At 34.8% G+C, this 21,168-nt stretch overlaps 1 long non-coding RNA gene across 2 annotated transcripts in view; it reads left to right on the top strand.

Moving 5' to 3' along the window:
- LOC122844511 overlaps positions 1-21,168 on the top strand; it is a 61,846-nt gene that overhangs the window by 16,003 nt on the left and 24,675 nt on the right. For both annotated transcript variants that reach the window (XR_006372889.1, XR_006372890.1), the window contains exons 2-3: positions 13,879-13,918; positions 20,226-20,311. This is a non-coding gene — a long non-coding RNA (uncharacterized LOC122844511). The remainder of the gene's footprint in view (positions 1-13,878; positions 13,919-20,225; positions 20,312-21,168) is intronic.

Below are 21,168 nucleotides of genomic sequence, written 5' to 3'. Positions count from 1 at the left end.
AATGTCGATTTGTCTCTAGAAATAAACAGAAATATGTTATATACTTTCATTGTGTAAAATTAACAGAGAACCCCACTGAATAACATACTGTATATCATTGTCTTCTTTTCTTTGTGTGTCTCTCCTTGTTTTCCCTGTCTTAGATCAGCACTGGTGTCAGGCTGCATAACAACGTCTAACAGCCTCTTGACACATCAAGCATGGATTTCACACCAGTTTTTGTAGATAACCACACCACAACAAAACCAGCCAAAGTGCTACTTTATGTGGGCCAAAGGCTAATTAGCTGGCCTTCAGCCACTGTCAGTGACTGGCTGAACTTGAGGATAATCAGTGGCTGTCAAGCAGCTTCCAGTTACCAGTACTGTTCAAAGAGTCATAAGACTTTCAGTTTCTTTACACCCAACCCCTCCTTTTTTTTATTTTTTTAGGAGTAATTTATTGGAGTAAAATTTTAAACAGTTTTATCAGGATTTGCAAATACTGCAAGTCCTGAGAAAAGCTGCATTTTTCTTTTCAAGTTCTGTCACAAACTGTCTGCTTCAAAACATCCTCCTTGTCTTCAAACGATTTCTGGACAATAAATGTTCTCCAAAGCCATAGTTCTGAAATGTATGCTTACTTCGTATGAAAAATAACTAAAATCAGGTGTGTGTAAAATTACTAAAACATTACGTTTTCTTACTGGAAGGAAAAAATGCACAAAGTTTTTCTTGTATCTTGTCTGACAAAATCCGAGGGTGAGGGAGACCAGCATGAAATGGGATAAAGGAGAAATAATGTGCAAGCATTTCACAAAAACGGCCTAATGTATCCTTCTAAAACATGAGCCTTGGAACAAAAGCTTATGAAATCTGTATTTCTCCTGTCAGAGATGTCACATTTTAATGAAGAACGCAATACAAATGATGAGACGCGGCAATAGCTAAAATGTATTTCCATTAGAAAACCACCTCGGTGAACCTGGCATGTGTTTTTCTGAGGTTGTCATGTTTTGTATGTGAGATGCGTGTGTGCACTCAAAGTGACAAACAGGTAAATGGTGAGTGGAAAAAAAAACATATATATATATAATTGCATCCTCTCTCTCCCATCAGCTTGTCTAAAAATGTATCACCAAGAGTTTTGTTTACATATATATATATATATATATTTTTTTTTTTTTTGCACGTGTAAAAGTACTCACACAGTCTACATGTAACCTGTGAGGTTACATGTAAAATATGTAGTACACGTGTTTGCTCTCAGAAACCCCTCTGATATACTTAATCCTACATCCAAAGTCCAGTTAATTTTTGGAGCCTATCTACCACATGTAACAATGGAAGCTGTTGGCCCCACCCTCGATAACAGGATTTTCCTCTATCAGAGTTGTTTTATCATGACTCAAGCTGTATTACAGGGAGATTAGAGAGAGGCTTGGAGAGTGAGCCATGAACCCTTCTGCAAATTAAATAGGGTGAAGTTGTCTATACATAGTTTCAGTCTTCTCTGCCAAAGAAAATAGATACTCAAATCTGCCTATTGTATGAAATGACAGCACATTTTTAAATACACAACTTAACAGGTTGTGCCAAAAAATAACATTGAGCTTTTTTATTTGTAAAAACTTTACTTGGATCCAGTAGATAATATTCTAGGGTACAGGAGATCAAACGTTTTTGGAGTTAACTTTCTTTTCTACAATGTTGTGTCTGTCTGACTTGGTAAATATTCTTTGTGATAAGAATTCCAGAACCTACAGAATTTAATATTTTAGAATTTTGCAAGGGAGAAAGAGTTCTTGCTGTGTTAGGAATGTAACTTCATACTTTCAAATGTACATAACCAGTTGTCTACGTAATGTAGACATTACTGATTTAATGCAGAAGCTAGGTTACACTTTGGATTTTTGGGTGAATTTAATCATTTACATTTTGCTGTTAGTTGAATTTCCAGAATTTTGCAGCCCACATTGGTGCACTCATTTTTGCAGTCGCAGCAATGCCATAGCAAGGTGCGACGGAAAAGACAGACTGAGATTTCATATTAGGTGTGAAAGTAAGGAGTAGGCTAGAGTACTGAAATGCACTACTGATAAGGATGTACTGAACTTTTTCCAAGTCATTTCTGTTAATAAGTGCAAAATATGAAATCTGTGCAGAGAAGTCCTTCTCAAATATCTCATTTCCAAGGTTCCTTTTTCTTTCATAGAAAATATATACATATTATTTGTACCGATACATGTACAAAGCATTTCCAGAGACAAGTTGTCTGGTTAAATGCATATGAAAACTTCAAAAATCAGCAGACGTGATTGGTCTTGATAATACTGAATGAATGAAGTCAAAATTTATACTTAAGTAACTCTGGCTTGAACCAAAAAAAAAAGCCAATAATTTTCTAAGCAAACTCATGTAGTGAAATTAAATAAAAATACAACCTTTCTTTAGCATTACTTTTAACCTTGAAAACTATATTCCAATTGACTTGATTTGACTGTCTTTATCCTATCCATTATCTTTTAGCTTTTCTTCAGACGTTCTTGGTGAAGGTTTTTGCAACATATAATATATAAAGTTCGGGTTTTTCATGTGCATGAGAAAAAGGAGTTGTTTGTTTTATCAGATCACGCCCTTTGTTCGACTTTTTTCAACAAAGTGTTATTGAGACTTCTTTGTATGTACACAATATCATAATGAAAGGTTGCTATCATACCTGATCAAAAAAAAAAGGTTCATTTTAATTAATCCCAAGATGTACCTAATAACACTAAAAACTCCTGAGAATAAAAAACCTACGCTACATCTTTTCTGAAATTTACATTAGAATTACAAATTTTATCTTAAATATGTGACTTTGTAGCATAACAGATTGGACAAATACTGCTGTTTTTATGCACCAGAGTTTCAATATCAGATCGGTATAATCTCTTGCAGTCTTCTTACATCACCTGAGATCTGCCTCAAAGGAGTGATATGTCATTCAAAACAGAACACCTAGGCTTTCATCTTTCATGGTAAGGACATTTGTGTTTGCGATCAAGGCTATAATGATTAAAATTTGTAAAAGTAAAAATCAGGATGATTGTGGGGTGATGGCCTTCTCTTTGTCATTGGAGCACAGCACACACTCAGTGACACACACACACATATCTATATATATATATAGATAGATACCTATATCTATCTACCGATCGATTGATTGATTGATAAATACCTATATCTATCTACACACAGAGACAGAGAGAGAGAAAGAGAGATGTATATAGTATATATATATATATATATATATATATATATATATATATATATATTGTTACGGAAAATTATTATTTTTAGTGCTTAATACAGCTAATCTTACCCCAGGTGTAAAAGGTATATTGAACAGTCTGATTTTGAACAAATTTCTTAACAGTTAATCTTATGTCATGTGTGAAGGGTATCTTGAGCATTCTATGTTGTATAAATTTCTTAGTTTTAAACAGATATTCTGTGAAGAATTTACAGGAAATTATCCACCAGAGTAAATGTCAAAGGTCAGGAACTAGATGCAGATCAAAGGAGATCTTTTAGGATTGTTATCAGGGCTCAGGAAGCCACGAAATTAGCATCTATTGCAGGGCAGAAGCCTGTATGGTTCACAGAACATCAAAGGTTTTTTAGAACCACATCTGGCAGGGTTTAAACTAAAATGCAACATAGAATGTTGAGATCACTAACAGTTTTCTAAGTATTAATAGCAAGTTTTTAACCAAAGTGCATTATCTAAGTTTAGAAGGGTGAATGCTGAATGTATTTGAAAATTGTACTGTCTATGATAATATCTGAACCAAATGGAAATTGTTTCAATGAAAATGTGTTGTTTAGTATTAGAAAACTGTTCAGGATTTTATGTGATAAAGCAAGGACTTAAATCTTTGGAAAATGCTGAATGCAGTAGACCAGAATTAGGTTTGTGAAGATAATCTTTCCTTAAACTAAATTACTTGATTTGGCCGGGAGGCACTCCGAATTTCACAGGTATCTGTGAAGTCTTGTTGTATGCTTTTATTTGCCCAAATGGCCTTAGAGCCAGAAGACCAGCTGCTTGCTCCATTGTTCTTCCAGAGAGCAAATGGCCTTTGATCTCTGGCGTGAAATTAAGGGAAGGTCTAAGTTCCTCTGAGTGTCCAGGGGAGCTCCTGGTTGGTCGAACCAGGGGTACGCCTTAATGAATACATTAACAAGGAGAGAAACGCCTCCACTATAAAAAGATTGAACACGATAATAATAATTTAGATCGCTGTTATTTCCTGCCGTTTTGGCATTCAGCCTTCTCCAAAGACATGTCTTTGCTTTTTCTTTCTCTGTCTCTGTCTTTGTTTTAATTCTTTTGTCTCAGGTAATGAATGTATGTCTCTGTAACTCTGCAGTTTTCTTGTTAACTCATACGTTGCTTGTTGTGAGATTAAACGCTGTAACTCTGTGACGTCATCACGCATGTTGCTCCTGATTGGCACACACTCCTCGCTGGAAGAACCCGGGAAATAGGAAGAAATAGAGAGCCAAGCTTTTTCCAAATTAAGCTAACTTAGTACTATTTCTTTCTTTAACAATATATATATATAAAAGCTCCTGAATATAACGCATATGCATATTGTTATATTTGCATCTGCTAATATATTGGTGGCCCTTGTTCCTAAGTCAGGTATCTACATTGTAATGAGATATTTACACAAAAAGAAGTTTCACATACAATTTTTTTTTGTTTACTTTTAATGAAATACGGACTGCCAAAATACACAAATACGTTCTGTAAATGCATTTTACGAACAGTGCCTGTAATAAGGTTGCTTAACAAACAACGTCTTCCCAATCCTTAGCAGGAAATCATGTCCTAAAGATCTTTTAAGTTGGTTTCTAGCATTTATATATATTTACATACATTCTAGTGACATGCAGGTTTTCTGTTGCTGATTCTGAGAAACACCTGTGCTCAAATGGATCAAAGTAATGTTAATGCTTTACATTAGCCACATATAATTTTCCAACTCAGACAACCTTAAATTTAAAATTTTGCCCTGGGGAAATGTTTGCCTCTTGGTTGCAAAAACACCTGGTCAGAATCTCATTTTAAATGCCATTTTATGAGTTTATTTTCCTATTTTATGATAAGTTTATCCTTTTGTCTGAAGAACCATTAAAATACTTGTTCAATATATTGAAAATAAACCAGGGAATTATATTTATTTTTAAAAGTATTTGATAATTCAAATGCAAATTGGTCCACCTGGTCACAGTTTAGGCAGTTAAGCAAAAATGAGGGGGTTTAACAAGATTGTCAGAAAAAGATTGTAACTGAAAAGGACAAAGAAATAGTTTTTCAGTCACTGGTCAATGTTCCCGCAGGGCACTCTGATTGTTATGTTAATTGTTCTCTTACTGGCTATTAATACAGGGAAAGATATTCACAAAATGTGGGTGCAATATGCATGAGCAATAAAAAATTTAAATGACTAATCATTTGGAAAGTTTTAGAAATTCATAGCTGCATGATCTTACTATTTGCTGTATTTGTTGTAAAATCCAATAGTTAGAACTAAAATGAGGAAATTTTGAGTTAAGAAATTAAACTCATTTCTTTGTTTTAATTGTAAAACAAAGGTTGGAAGACCTTTTGTATGGAAGGAGGAAAACTAATAATACATGCACATAATTGATTAAATAGTTTACAAATTATTTATTTTGTAATGCAACATGTCAGATAATGTCTGCATGCAAATAAGATATATATATATATAAATATGTCAGTGCATTGAAAATTAAAATAAATCATTAAAAAAATGAAATAAAAGTAAACCTGCAGTTTACTTTTATTTAGGTGAAGTGATAGAGAACTTGTGTCAACTCTAGCATAAAACTAACTCAGTAGTTCAGTAAAAAGAACATTATTCACAGTCAGAAGTAGTGATAGCACTGTGTCAACTGACCATTAACTGGCTGTTCATACACAAGAAAGTGTTCAATGTGGCTGAATTTAAATAATTCCCCACAGAACATTGGGCCAAAATTCCTCCATAGTAATGTAAAAAAAAAAAAAGCTAATTGGCAGCAATCACAAACTCTTGGTTTATTAGTTTGAGGTGTGAATTTGTTTGATAAAGTGAAATACGGTGTACCAAAAAAACAAAAACTGGAGAAACCTGGGGCAGTAATTTGGAAGATGTTTTTTCATACCACTGTGGCCTACAGTACATGTAAACTTTGTTAATGCTGCACTTTATTTCTTCCTGCAGCATGTTGCAAATCAATGTAGAAAGATGTACAGATAGGGCCGCAAGAGTTTTTATCTGCCTCCCTGCTGTCTTTAGGATATTTTTCTAACTCTTTTCTCCAGTGTGTACATAATGATTACATCAGGACCATGAATTTGCTGGTATAGACTGAATTTGTCCACTAGGGATTCTGTTTTCATTTTAAAGATGCACCTGCAGGGTTGATTGAAAGCTAGATTTTATAATTAATTGTAACTCCACTAATGTACACTTCTAAATGTAATTCCTGTGTGCAGCAACCATATTTTGCTACAAACTTAGATAATTTACTTTTATCTAAAAAAAAGTCAATTATATTGACTTTTATTTTTGACTTTGAAGCCCCCTGAGTTTTCTAGCATTCCTCATACAGATGACTGATACTGCACATTGAAAATCACTACCTTAGTTCATCTTTGTTGGTTTTGAGCTTGTCCTCTTTAAATTCTCTTACTGCTTCGTAGTCATTCATCTTTTTGCTACCTCACTAGTACTCAAACTAATTTCTTTTAGATCCCTCCTTCTTTACCTTCATTTACTTACCTTCCTTGAACTCTGCTGTTGTAAACTCCTCAGCTCCTCATGCCTCTCTTGTCCTTTTATCTCATGTCTCCTCTGTTCCAGCTTTTTATCCTTTGCCGCTTCCCTTGCTGTCTAAATTAGCATAGAGAGCCGGAGGTACATGGTTTCTTACGTATTGATCTATCCATTTTTAATGGCCCTATGCTTCCCAGAGCAGGAACCATCTTATGCAGGTTCCGTTGGACCAGTGACGCTGTCAGGGCTTGTTGGCACTCCATGCTTCTTAGAACAAGAGCAGACGACCTTGGAGGTCCATTAAATATGCTCCCATGGGACACAGACTGGTCCATCAGCCATGGTCCCACATGACAATGAGAGACAGTTTTTTTTTATACTGAATGTAGATAAATAAAATGGGGAAAAAATACTGCATAGCCTATGCAGATAAAGTTTTTAATGTTGTAATGAAAAATTCTCTGTGATATAAGTTTTAATATCTGCTGTGTAAATGAGCAAAATTCACACTACCTTCCTTTTTATAGATGTGGATTTTTCTCAGTCATACAGCCTGCCAAATCAGACACCAACAATTTTGACTAATCAGAATTTCACAGCATGCTTATCCTTACTGAGCATTACTAATAAGAAGAGAAACTCAATATCCACTTAGGACCATTAGATCACTGGAGGTCACTGGAACATAAGTAATGAACATTCAGCGGTCACTTGAAATCTTGGACCAAATAAATTTTTATCTATACTGAGTTTGCTTAAAAATTGTTTTTGTTTCTTTTGTTCTTTCAATTCTTATGATAATACCTGCAGTGTTATAAAGATGTAAATGATGAGGACTTTTAATAATAAATCAAAATACAACATATGGTGATGTCGAATAGATAAGTACACCCTTTAAATATTTGAATGCAGGTGAACGTCTTGTCACAAATAATAAATGTGTAACTTTGGAAAAATTTTATGTTTCTAAACTTTTACAGTAATTTTCTTAGGAGATCATTATCTTTTGACAAATGTTTTATAATTTTACAATTCCTACTGTTCTATTTGTTTCATTAAAAAAAACATTTTTGTAAGCGTAAAAATACATAAGCTTTCAAATACTTGATAACAAAATGTAGAATACTGAGATATGTTTGTGTGTAATTCAGATAAAGCTAATGTTGCTAAATATGATGCAGTAGAGACATAAACTTAACATTTTACCACAATGTTTTATGGTAGTATTGTGATAATGATAAAAGTGACAATAAGAACTATTTATTCTTTCTATTGTAGGTAACTGCATGGTTCCTTCTGCATGGCAAAACTGTTGGCTCACCAATCCATCTTTGTTGCAGTCCTCACCTATGGTCAAGAGATATGAATCACAAATCCAAGAAAAATATCTTGGATACAATAGGCCAAACTGAAGTTCCTCTGTGCAGTGGCTGGTATTACATATCAAGTAAGAAAATCTATCATCTGGGACAGAGTTTCTCATTCTTGATTCTCAGGGACCAATGCCCTGCATATTTTAGATGTGTCTCTGCTCCAGCACATTTGTTTACAATGATAGCATCAGCTATTACTAGCTCCTGCATGCCATTAAGTGCTGCAGAAACATGTTAATCACCCACTTATTCAGGCCAGGTGTGCGGCAGAAGGGAAACACCTGAAACATGACGAAAAGTGGTCCTTAAGGACTTGGATTGGGAAACATTGATCTGGGAGGAGCTCAGAACGGAGCTACTGTTCCTTTGCATTAAAAATGTGAGGTGGCTCAGCTTCTGATCAGGATGCCTCCTGGGCATATCCTCCTGAACTTTTCCAAGCTTGTGTCACTGGGAGGAGACCTGGGAATCAAAGCCGTCATGTAGAGTGGATTTAAAGACTGGACCAAAATGCATAGGGAAGTTTGGGTAGATCAAGGCCCAATTTTCTTGATGAAATAAGAAAACTCATAACAACAAGGAGAACAGGAGATGATGCACAGGTGAAATAACAACGGTCAAGCTGAGGGAAGGCGAATAATAGTCACAAAGGAATTCAATCAGAAAGTACAAACCAAAAAAAAAATTGATGGATGGAAATAACAGAACAGACCTAAAAATGATTTCTTTATTCATTCATTTTTCAAACATATTTGAAAGTGAAATGTATGGTATTGTGTTATTGAAACTGCCATGACTTCATGATTGCAATTTCACACAAAAGGGTTGTACAAACACACAAGCAACTAACTACTTTCACAGATTTTCAATCAAATTGTACACCAATATCCTGCAAGAGGGACTGAAATATAAAACTGTGCACATGCAGCTACACACTTTCAGAAAATGTTTATCTATGAATACAAATAAATACAGCATAGAGACAACATTTCTAGCACTGAACTCAAAGCGGAGAGCAACCCCCAAGGTTTTTACCCTTTCTGACAGCGAGTCAGGTGGGTCTGTTCTCCAGCTGCTAGCTCACAGATAGCCAGAAACTCGCCTAATGAGATCACCGCCATCCAATTCGGTGAGGGTCAGCGCTCATTTCGAGCAATTCATTTTTAATTGGTCTCGAATCTAATCCATTTCATAACGCCTGCTCTGGAGCTCATCTTGCCTCAAGCTTGCTGAGTGACTCTGAACAATTCCTTTTGATGTTGTTTTCTATTAATTATTAGCCTAAAATTATGGTATCACTGCTACTGTTGTTTGGTTAGTAGCTGGTATTGATGCTGGAGATATACTACAATGTTGTGAAAAACACTGCTTTTATTAACCTTTAGATCAAATAATATTGTTTAAATTGAATGAATGAACTTGATGAAATATAAATATGCTTCTTTTTTGTATGTTTTTTTTTTTTTTAAAAAGACTTACAAACACAACCTGAAGTAGGACTAAAACTGATAAATGCTTGGGTTGTTTCTAAATAACTACACTAAACAGAGCACTTAACCCAAGGCTACTTAAAGAATTATTTAAAAGTGTGCAAGTCTTTAGTGTCGATGCACTAGCAGGTATCAAAATTGGTCTCTGTCTTCACCAATAAAACATCAATAATATGAGACTGAAGTACTTATTTTTCTGTATTTTAATAGCTCATTAAGTATTTTCACCCAACTCTCTTTTTCTTCTTAATCTTTCCTTCTCCTCGGTGTGTGGTGTGCTCCAAAGCTGTGCCTCCCTCTTTGCCTCCATCAAGATGTCACTTCTAATTTGCTGTTTGTGCTGACTCCATCCCTGCTAGCAATCAGCGAAGAAGACATCCATTACTCTTTGTCGTGACAGGTCCCCTCAGACTCCCGCTGGACTTTAATGACACCTGACAGAACACAGGTTTACTACTTAGCAAACTGGCCCCCTCAGGGACAGCCTATGGGGCCCATTTAGCTAACACGTTCTTGCATAGATAACAAAGAACTGACATGGGAAAACGAGCAGAAAATATGTGCTTTGGAAATGTTTCACATAGATTTCAGTATTTTGATCATTAATAAATCATTAATAGGATCATTAATAAATGGCTAGTGTGAGCAAAAAAAAAAAAATGCTCAAACTATATAGCTAGTCTGAGCAAAAACAGACTAACATCAGAAAAAGCTCAAGTTGTGTCTATGGAGAAACATTCTATATTTTTTTCTCAAACTTTTAGAACCAATTTTAAAATAAAACTCGGGTGCTTAGTTTGTTTAAAACAAACTCTGGTTCAATTCCCCACTTGGTGTTCAACTCATTAGATTAGCAATCACTGTAGGATGTGGACCGAAACACCCATACTAAGATCGTTTGGCGAAAATATTTAGGTTCCAAAATAAAATCCATGAATAGATGAATACTAAACTAAATAGATGGGGGTCCACTGTTTATTGGGTTCTCCTGCTCCAAACTCATCTGACCTATAAACAAACTGAATGTCCTTATGTATGTGACAGAATGGACATAAGAATTATTACACCCCCTCCCTACTTTGCAGGAACAGGTTTTGGTTCACTAGGAGTTTTCTTTGTGTGAACTCGAAAAGTTACAAATGAACAAACTCATCAACTGATTCAGACCAATATTCCAATTAAACACATTCTGTCTGTATGTGCTAATCTTGTCTTGAGGTAATCTAATAACAAAGGAAACTTCAAGAATTTTCTTTCAGAGCAAAGTTAAAGTATGGGCGAACAAATGTCCTAAAGGTTATTACAAAAGCAAAAGATCAATTGCAGGCCACATTAAGCAATCTTAGTTGGCTCATACATACAGGCCATAACTCATCATAAGGCCTCCTTGTAAAGCTGTGGTCTGGTGCCAGTGCTGTGAGCTGGTTGTTCACAAAACTTATTTGAACCCATCATATCACAATCATTACACAGTCTTTGAGAGTCTCTTTCCATTAAGATGTTATATTGTTCATATCAATAAAGACTTTTTGTCAGTGTTGGCAACTTGATCTAGCCAAAAGCAGATAAATTAGCCATATGCATTTTAGAACTGACTGCACCTATAAGGCCTGCAAACACTGTAAATAATGCAGCCAATAGTTTGTTTATGTGTTTATAAGGTCTTGCTAGAATGATGTGGTTCATTTAAGGACATTAAAAGAGCAAATCTATCTCTTCTGTCTTGTGATTTATGTGCTGTTAAATATCTTCAGCAAATCCGAGACCAATATTTTGTAGGATTTTAAAATATTAAACAGACTGTAAGTCAAACTGAACAGTAACGGGAGTAATATCGCTTATTTTGGTATCTGTCTTTTAAAAATTGTAATATTAACTCCTTCCAAAGCCATGGGCTTTGGGTAAGAAATACTTTGCATTGTTACAAGCTCTGCCTTGATATTAAATTAATGGGGGGAAAAAAATAAACAAGCATCAACGTCTATTTTATCTAGTGCATTTTAAGAAATGCTGATTTTCAAAGAAGCTGAGTACATATTTGTTATGTAAATGGGAATCATGAACTCTGATGATTGATCTAAATCTTTATGCCCCAGGCAGCAGCAATAAAAGTCCTGACCTCATTAGTTTATTGCCTTGGGTGATTTACTTATAAGCAGTAGCTTTAGGTTTGACATAGTCCCCCTGTGTAAATATGTTGGTGTATTTTTTTCTTAAACATTACACAAAAGAGAATGCCTGTTTTAGACACGTATAAGGCATCTAAAAAAAACACTAAATGCAAACAAGATTTATTAATATACAAAACATTTATGTTTTCTAAGTTAAGGTAAAATATGAGGAGACAGAATATCATAAATTAAGAGCCGTTTGGGAGCCGGCTCTTCTTTGGGAGTTGTGGCAGAAGAGCCAGCTCTCTGAAAAGAACAAAACTTTCCATCACTAGAGGGAGTAGAGGAATCTCTTCTCATGCAGATTTGGAGTGCAACAACACACCCAGATGATTGGTTGTCTGGGGACATTGGCCTGCACTCCATGTCAAGGCCTATTGGACTATCTGTAGAAGCCCAGACCATTTTGTTGCTTCTGTCTTTGTTTTTTTAAAGCTCACTAGACTTTGCATTGACTTTGAGAACATTAGTTGTGCTAAAGCTTGATCGTTTATCACACTTTCATGTGTGTAACATTTATCAAACTTATATTAAAGATACATTTCATATTGTGCTGTGGTTCATTTAGTTATTTTTCTTTAGAACAGTTTGAGATGTTTTTTTTTTGTGTTTAGCTTGAATATGTCTTTTAATTTTTATGACCACTTGCAAGGATATCAACCTCTCCAAGAGTTGAGTATGTTGCTTTTCTTTGCCAAAACATCCGTTATGCCTAAAGGTATAACGGAAATCAAAAGGTGGAATAAATGGGACAAAATGTTAAATTCCAATCACACTATTGTGTGTCAATCTTGTATTGGCATATGTTCTGCAGCTTTAGTGACTCTACAACATCCCCTGTCTACACATATGATACTGTAGCTTATGCAAGCCTAAGAGATGGCATACATGCTACAAAAAAATTTACTACTTCATTGCGTTTTTTCATAATTTGAGTGATGACAGCCTCTCATTTCCAGTCTAAAAACTATACTTCTTAGTTGAAAGAAGATTATTTTAAAACTAAACCTGCCAGCGGTAGCAATAGCTTTTGACATAACGTGTGTCTTTGTAGTGCTTTTGATGCAATAATTTCAAGCAGGATCTGACCATATCTTCTATTAACCGCTGTTGAATTGGCATCGATTTTTCCACTTCACACACTGAATTGCATTTTCATTAGCACATCATAGAGCCAATTAGCACGTATGTTTGACGCAGTAGGCACCACTGTTGCCATTTAGCTTATTCGATGATGTGTGTAAGCAAATATCTGAATAAACAAAGGGAAACAGCAGCAGATTAAAGAGGGTGTTTTTTTCTGCTTATAAAGCACAACAGATGTGTCAAAAGGGCTAATGTATCTCTTACCAGTGTCCTTGATGAGGTTATTTTTTTCTCAATGATGGAGGAGTGAGAATGAGGAGATTAATGGCAGTAAAAACAAGGCTTAGCACCTTCATACAAAGGATGGTTGCCAGCTCATAAAGTGACTCTACACCTCACTGCTGCCTCATAAATCCTTCTGTTATTGCCATAGATTGCTAGTGGCACATCTCCCAATCTATAAGTATGCAGATAAAAAGTTTAACTCATGTTTTCAGAATGTATTCTCCTGTATTTGAAGACTGTGAAAGCCTGTGCTAAACCTTCCCCATGGAGGAGTTCTTAAATTGCATCTAGCTAAGAGCACACTGAATTTAAGACTGAAGTGCTAAGAATCGTCAGATATCTCATGAGTTGCACATAACTGGCCCCTGCAACCTGCTCACCCAACCCAAGCGCTCCACTGGCATGTAAAATTTAAAAACTAAAGTGCCTTCAAATGGTTGTTGGCAATGAAAATTAATGGCAACTCATGACAGTAAAGCCATATTGCACCATAAAAACTCCGCTTCGGATCCACATTACCTTCAGGGTCCAGTTTTTTCAGCAATTTTACGTTCAGGTCTGTGTTGCTAAATCCCAGTGGCTGTTATAATTCTAAACTGGTTGTTATAAAATGTGAAAACTGAACATTTTCACATTTTACACCCCTTTGTGGTCTGTTTTAGGCCAAGCTGTTTGAAAGACCAGTGGTACAAAAGAGACAAGGTAAGCAAAAAAAAAAAAAACCTCATCCAGATGTTTTTTTTTATCCTGGCGAAAACACAGTACTGAGAACTGACATTTTACTAATAGAGTTTATTAATTCCTACCCTATATTATTTGGAAGAGGGCTCTGTATTTTCCATCTGTTGTGTGTTTGATGAATGAGGTCGTCAGTGTGAGAGTGGTTTAATTATACACAGACCGCATAACCTTAGACTTTAGCACAAAAGCACTTGAATGTTTATTCTACCCTAATGTGTATCAGATATGACTTGCAGTAAGACAATAAAAGGAAATTTTTTATTGGATTGCAAGTGAATTTTAGCATTAAAATGTAAGAAATAAATATGTTTAAACCATCATCCATTTTATTCATTAATCACTAATAGAGTGAACAGTGTCAAGTTCAATGTGATGTCATAATTGGTGGATGCAATAATTGAGGGTTGCTCCTTTAGTGATCTGAAATCTAGGTAAAAATTGATTCAAACTGCAGGAGGACATTCTAATACAAATATAAATACAATAATACACTCTGTTATCTTTGTACGTCAGATCAAGCATCAGTAATGATGATGATGATGATGCATTAATCTCACCTATCGTAGATTATCACTGACTTTGGCATGATAAATGTACTTCTTTTATGGCTTACTGTAAAACCACTGTTTGCAGATTCTATGATCATCAGGTGGCACAGACAGCTGTGAGTGGATGAGTTGAATGGCAGCCAGGAAAATAACATTCACACTTTTATGAATCCTATGGGTAAAATGGCCTGTGGCAGAAATGGTAGCGTAGAAGGCAAAATGAAGGACATCATAGCCCAAAACTGCGCTGATCTATTGAGTATTGAATAATGAGTATAACATAGGAAAACAGCACAGATTGGGGACCATAGTTGTAGGATACAGATGAATTACATGAAGGAGTGGATAGAATATGCAGTGGGAAAATGACTATTAAATGTCTCAACAATTTCTAGGTAAATTTATTTAGAGTATTTCTATTTCTATTAAATTCTTCTAAGATGCGCTTACTAACCAATTAGTCCATTCATACAAAGAAATCAAGTCAAATTAATCCACGAAGGAAGTTGCGATGGAAAATTAGAATGACACAGTACCAATTGTTAAACACAATTAGATAAATTTGATGAACACTTTGTTATTACCAAACAAGTCTTGTTTGGTAATAACTTCAAGTGATCTCCTGTGGGAAGAAACAAGTCACTTGTGTTGCTAAGGTGTAATTTTGGCCCATTCAGCCACAAAAAACTGTCTGCATACCTTGAAAGTTCTTGAGGTTGTTTTTATACACTGATATTCAGTTCTTTCTATAGATTTATAACTTCAAACCTTCAGCATGGCGTTTTTGGGTGATGTGCAGAACAATTTTCCTCCTTACTTAGAATGAGGTGTACAATGACAAAGATTTTTTTCAGCTTTACCCTCATCTGATGAGACTATGCATATTCTTTCAGCATTTCACTCAGTCATCTGTTTTCTGCAGCAAACGTAATGAGCTTCAACATACTTTCTTTTCAGCAGTAAGGTCTTAATCAATCAATGAAGTTCAAATGCATAGCACATTTCAGCAACAAGTCAGTTCAAAGTGCTTTACTTCATAAAAACAGATTCCTTACCTTAATTGGCATAAATATTTTCTTTTTCATATGTGTAGAGCACTTGATTTGTTACCAACATCTGTTGTGAATTTTCTGACAGTAAAATTATTGGAAATATATTATGAAAAACACAAGAAATTGTCCAATTCCCTCAAATTTCCCTGACTGCTTATTCGTTTTACGCAGAGATGATATTCATTTCATTAACCTTTTAAAAGGAGGTATGAAATCAGGTAATAGCAAAAACACAAATTTCCACCTGCAGTTCCAGGACAAGAACAGTTCCAGTTCCAGGATAATCAAATATAATTATCAGTTTATTAATTAGTGAAAAGACAGTATAATAATTAATTGCACACATCCAATGAATCATTACCCACATCTCACTAAAACCAAGAAAGCCAATCGAACTACAGTTCTACAGACCATTAATAAAGTCATTGCTTGTCCTAATTAGTAGAGCCTTGAAAGGCATTGTTTTTTATTTGTTTTGTCCTTTTAAAAGGAAATACATTTCTTTCATAAAGCATGGGTTGTAGCACTCTGAAGTAGAATTATAGCCATTAAGACATGCAATTGTTTTTCTTGAATATTGTGATGGTATTTTTTGTGTCCTTATAAGAACCCCCATTAGCCATTGCCAGGACAATGGCTTATCCTTTTGCGGTCTGCATTATAAAAACACATTTATTACAAAAACAGTTACACACACTATTAATACTTTGGTAACAGAACATAATAATTAATTCATACATGTACAAGTATAATACTAATAGAATAATTAAGAAATGTGTTTAATCTGACTACTTCTTAAAATAACTTTGTGTTTTCTGCAGCTAGAAATAATAATTTTCAAGTCTGTCCAAACGTGACAATTTTGTTTTTGAATACAATTTATTCAGTCAAAAGCACATAATTAAAAATGCAGAATTTTCACTGTTACAGTGTTGGGCCTTTGACCATAAATATGTCTAAAATTAAAAAGACAGCAGGAAATAGAGAACAATTACAAGATGACATTCAATTCTTCATAACCTTCTAAGATCCCTATTAAAACATATTAGTTTTCTCAGCAATATTGTTTTGTTTAATTGGGTTGTCCTGGAATCAGAAAAATGAGAAAGCCAAGCTGAGTGGGAGAGTGACTTACATTAAAATATCAGAAAGTCATGAAGTAAAACTAGTCTGCCTTAGTTGCACACAAAGAATGGAGAACAGGTAGAACAAAGCTCATGTAAGTTACAGCATAACCCAGAGTAGCCTCTTGTGTTGTTTAGGATGACCTTTCCTTCCTCTGATGAAACTGAGTTGAAGCTTGTGTGATTAGAGGAGATGCCTGCTGTGGAATAGGGGATGAACCTTCTTCACAACTTTGGCCTCTGGGTTTCATTGGCTCTCCATCTCCAGAGTTGCAGCACAACTGTGAGGAAGTAGAGAACAGAGTGGACTGCAAGTCACAATTTATTAATGTTATATATTTATAAAGGTTTTATTAAAAAACAAAGATAAGTGTAAGACTCTAGGAGATAGATTTTGTCTTCTTTTATTTTCTGTAGAGTTTAAATTATTTGTGTTTTGTGAGGACATAATGGTGAAAAGATTCTCCTTTATGCCAGATGATATAATATATACAGAATATGCATCTGCTTTTTCCTTAAATCTTTAACTGGAAAACTTGGGGTAAGTTAGTCAATTTATCCGTTTCATTGGGTCTGCTGTTACAGTTGCATTCCAGCAGTTTAGTTTTATCTCTTCACTCCCATTTATTTAATGTCCTGGTTCCCCAAAATCGATATAATTCAGTGATATAAGAACAAACTAGGAAAAGGAACAAAGGAATGAACTTGTATGGCAACATCATTAGAACAAGAGAACTAAAGAAAATCTTAATGAATACAAAGAGTTCTTAACAGACTTAAATTTGAGATTTGATTGGAAAACTTATATAAAATTGTAAAAAAATCTTTTTTGCAATTTTTTTTTATTGATTGTTGTATTACCATAGCTATAATCTCATGCTATGAATATAATCAATTGTTTGGGCTCGGACTCTTCACAAATATGTCCTGTTCATTAATGTAGTATTTGTGAGAAGTAAACAGCATCAACCGGCGGTTCTAGTTTCTTGATAAATTTTATCTTCTGACATCTTGATTTTCTGGCATCTGAACTTTTTAGTAGCCAAACTCTTACTGGTTTTAAACAGAATTGAAAACACACCTGCACTTCAGTAGTCTGTACCATTAGAAAACATGGTAAAACAAATTACAAAATTTTTGCAAAAGAAACAGGAATAAAATTATTAATCTAATTAACAAACTCATCTTCTGAACTAAAATAAATCATCTTCTGTGCAAAATAAAACTGTGAATACAGTACAACTCAAAAGGTTACTTTTAAGGAGAATAAACAAATGATGCACAATAAAAGCCCTTCATTTGTTTGTACCCAGTGATCAGTAATCAGCGACATCAAAAACAGGGAATACATAATGCTCTGGCTTTATGATCTAACAATGGTAAGTATAAACAAAACTAAACTTTTTTTATAAAGAAAATACCTTGGAACATTTCTTTTTCCTCCATATGGAATTAAAAGAAGAGAAGCAATAAGTTTGAACTCACACACACACACAAAAAGCCAAAATTTCTCTCTAAAACAGACATATGAATGTCAAATGGGAAGCAAAATCGTGTGCAGTTAGTGGAGGAGGTCCTGATGAGAAAAATATAAAAGGTCAAACTTCCCTGAATCTACATGCTGCTGCTTTAGCAAGATGCCAGAGAGAAACCATATTAGGAAATGAAGAGCTGAAAGTTGCACAACAGAGACTAAAAGGCAGAGTTGCTATAGTTACTTTGCCTTTACTATGACATTTAAGCACTAGACACTAATTGGCTCACCGAAGATGGACCAAAATATTCCTCGGTGATCACAGTAATGTCGAAAAAGGAAATATTTGTTGGACAACAAGAGGAAGTGAAATGGATATGGAAATAACCAATCAAGATTAGCAATTGAAATATAAAACTTTCTTTCAAAAGCTTTGCTCAGATCTTACAAATTAAAAATAAACTTTAAAAAAATCTAAAAATGTATAACATTTAGCCCCTGAAACTTCTAAATAATAAAATGCAGCATTCTAATTCTATATATGCCTAGGCACAAAAGCCAAATACACCTCTCATGGTTTTATACTGTCATCCTGCCTGCTCTTGGCCAGGGGCTTCAGAAGAGCATACATTTGAATATTAAACCACTTCTTCCTCTAATTAAACCAACTGTATGTTTATGCAATGCATCAGAAAGGATTCATATTTGCAGTGGAAAGAAAATTACCAAGAGCCATTTGGAAGAATATATCCTGAACCACAATTCTTACAATTTATTTTTAATAATGGAGTTATGCCTCCAATTGTTTTGTGCTGCTTTATCAATACTACTCACCTAGTTTTACTTCTGGAGGTTCCTAAAACTGTACTTGTATCTGTATAACAATCTTAGTGACCATTTAGCTTTTCTTGAATACAAGCTTGACTTTTGTAACATTCATGAAACATTGCATCTGCACTGAACTCCATTCAACAGGCAATCTGATAACATTGCATAATTAATGTTTAGTACTTTTTATTTCATCACATGCTGTTTTCTAACATGGTTAGTTAACAAACATTGAAAGACTGTAGATAAGCTCTATCAGTTTTTGAAGAAAAGTTGTATGTTTTTTTTTTTTTTTTTCTGTTCGCCAGCCCTAAAATCTTCATTCAAAAATTTTATGTCAGAGGAGTCATCAGGTTTTCTCAATTTTATTTCTGAAAAATTAGGCCACTCTGAATGTATATAAATCTTTTTTATCGTGACTTTTCTCTTTCCTTCCTGCCATTTGATTAGCTGCACGATGTCTGCCTTTTTCCATATCATTGATGAATTAAACATCTGTTTCTGAAATTCAAGTAGCAATGATGTGAATGATAATCACTATGGCAATGTCACATTTTCATGAAAATTTTTTTACTATTTCAGAGCTTTGTGAAAGCTAATGCCGTGTCTGATGTCTGTAGACCAGAGAAAGCATGTTTTTCTAAATAAATGTTTGTAATTAGGCTACTGAGATTAAATTCACACATCAGTTGCAAACAATAAAATCCATACATGCAAGAAATCAAGCAAGTTACTTTTACTTAAGTCGTGGTAGAATTAAGCATTGAACAAGCTCTCTGAAATATATTCAATATTCTGTAGAAGACGCAGAATATCCAGAGAAGGTATATACATCCGTCCCATAAAATTCTTTTGATCTCTTGAGTTCTTGTCATATTATCTGAAATTTATTTCAATACCCTGTTTAGAAATGTATACATTAGGAAAAACAAGTATGTGTTTGGTATTATGTGTTATGTTGTTTGGTATTATACTACAAAATATGATGAAATCATGTCAAAGTAAATTCAAATTAAAACGCCTCAAAATAAAATTGAAAATGTTAAGTATGCACATTATGTACATTATACAATGGTTTATCTTCTTTCTCAATACAATTAACTATTTTCGTAAAGAAATGAATGACAAAACTTTCAAATCAGACGTACTGGGATTCTAAAGTAATTCGCTTCCATCCACATGTCCACTCCCTGCTTTCCTTCCTTCCTGACTTCCTTTATCTTTCTGTTCCTCTCTCCCCAGTCGGGATTATTTACCACTACATCCTGCAATCTGAAGCGCCGTAGCTACTGTGCCCCAGGAACGCCTGCAGCCATGCAGCAATCAAAGTGAGACGTCATTTTCTACCACCTGCACCCATGGGAGCACTGGAATGAACAGCGAAGAATAGCAGAGAGGAAGAGAAAGGGAAATAGGACTCTTAGGGAAGGGATGCAGACAGTTGGACACATAGGAAAAGGAGAAAAGAGAATTTGAAACTGTCGGGCTGGGAAATGAACAGAAAACACTGGAGGAATGAGTAAAAGAAGGTCCAGCACCAAATGCTTTTTGTCCTTATGTACTGTTTTGAGGCCTACAGAAATGGAAACAAGAATGAAAAAGCAACAGGAAGCAGATAGGAACACAGGGGAATAAGGATTAGAGGACGGGAAATAACTGACATTAGTAAACTCAAAGATGAGATATTGATGGTTTCAACTGAGCTATTATCAAAGATACAGAGGAAAAGAAAAATTCAGTAAAGAGGAATATGAAAAAGACAAGGATTCAAACCTAAAAATTAAAGTGAATGGAAGAATGAGGGACAAAAGGGGCATTTAACTGCAAATAAAAACATCCAGTTCAAGTCACAGATGGAACAAAAGAGTACGAGGGCGAAAAAAAGAGAAAGAGAAAAGGATGAACATTAAAATTACAAAAGGTGCGGGCGGATATTTGACAGCTTAGATGAAAGAGGATTAATGGAGGCACAATTGAAGTAAAAATGATTTCCAATTAAAAAGGGAATCTCGGCGGATGTATTTGAGGACAGATATTAGAGAGCCAGTCAAAAAAAATGACCCAGCAGACAAAAAAAGGAGCTCATTCAGCATTTATCTTCCATCACAAGCTTTAGCATTACGCAGTAAATATAAGCAATATAGGCAATATGTTGCCTTTTCTTGAATATGAGCTTGACTGCTGT

The sequence above is a fragment of the Gambusia affinis genome, linkage group LG02 (assembly GCF_019740435.1).
Source record: "Gambusia affinis linkage group LG02, SWU_Gaff_1.0, whole genome shotgun sequence".
NCBI lineage: Eukaryota > Metazoa > Chordata > Actinopteri > Cyprinodontiformes > Poeciliidae > Gambusia > Gambusia affinis.
This window is presented reverse-complemented; position numbering and strand designations above follow the sequence as displayed.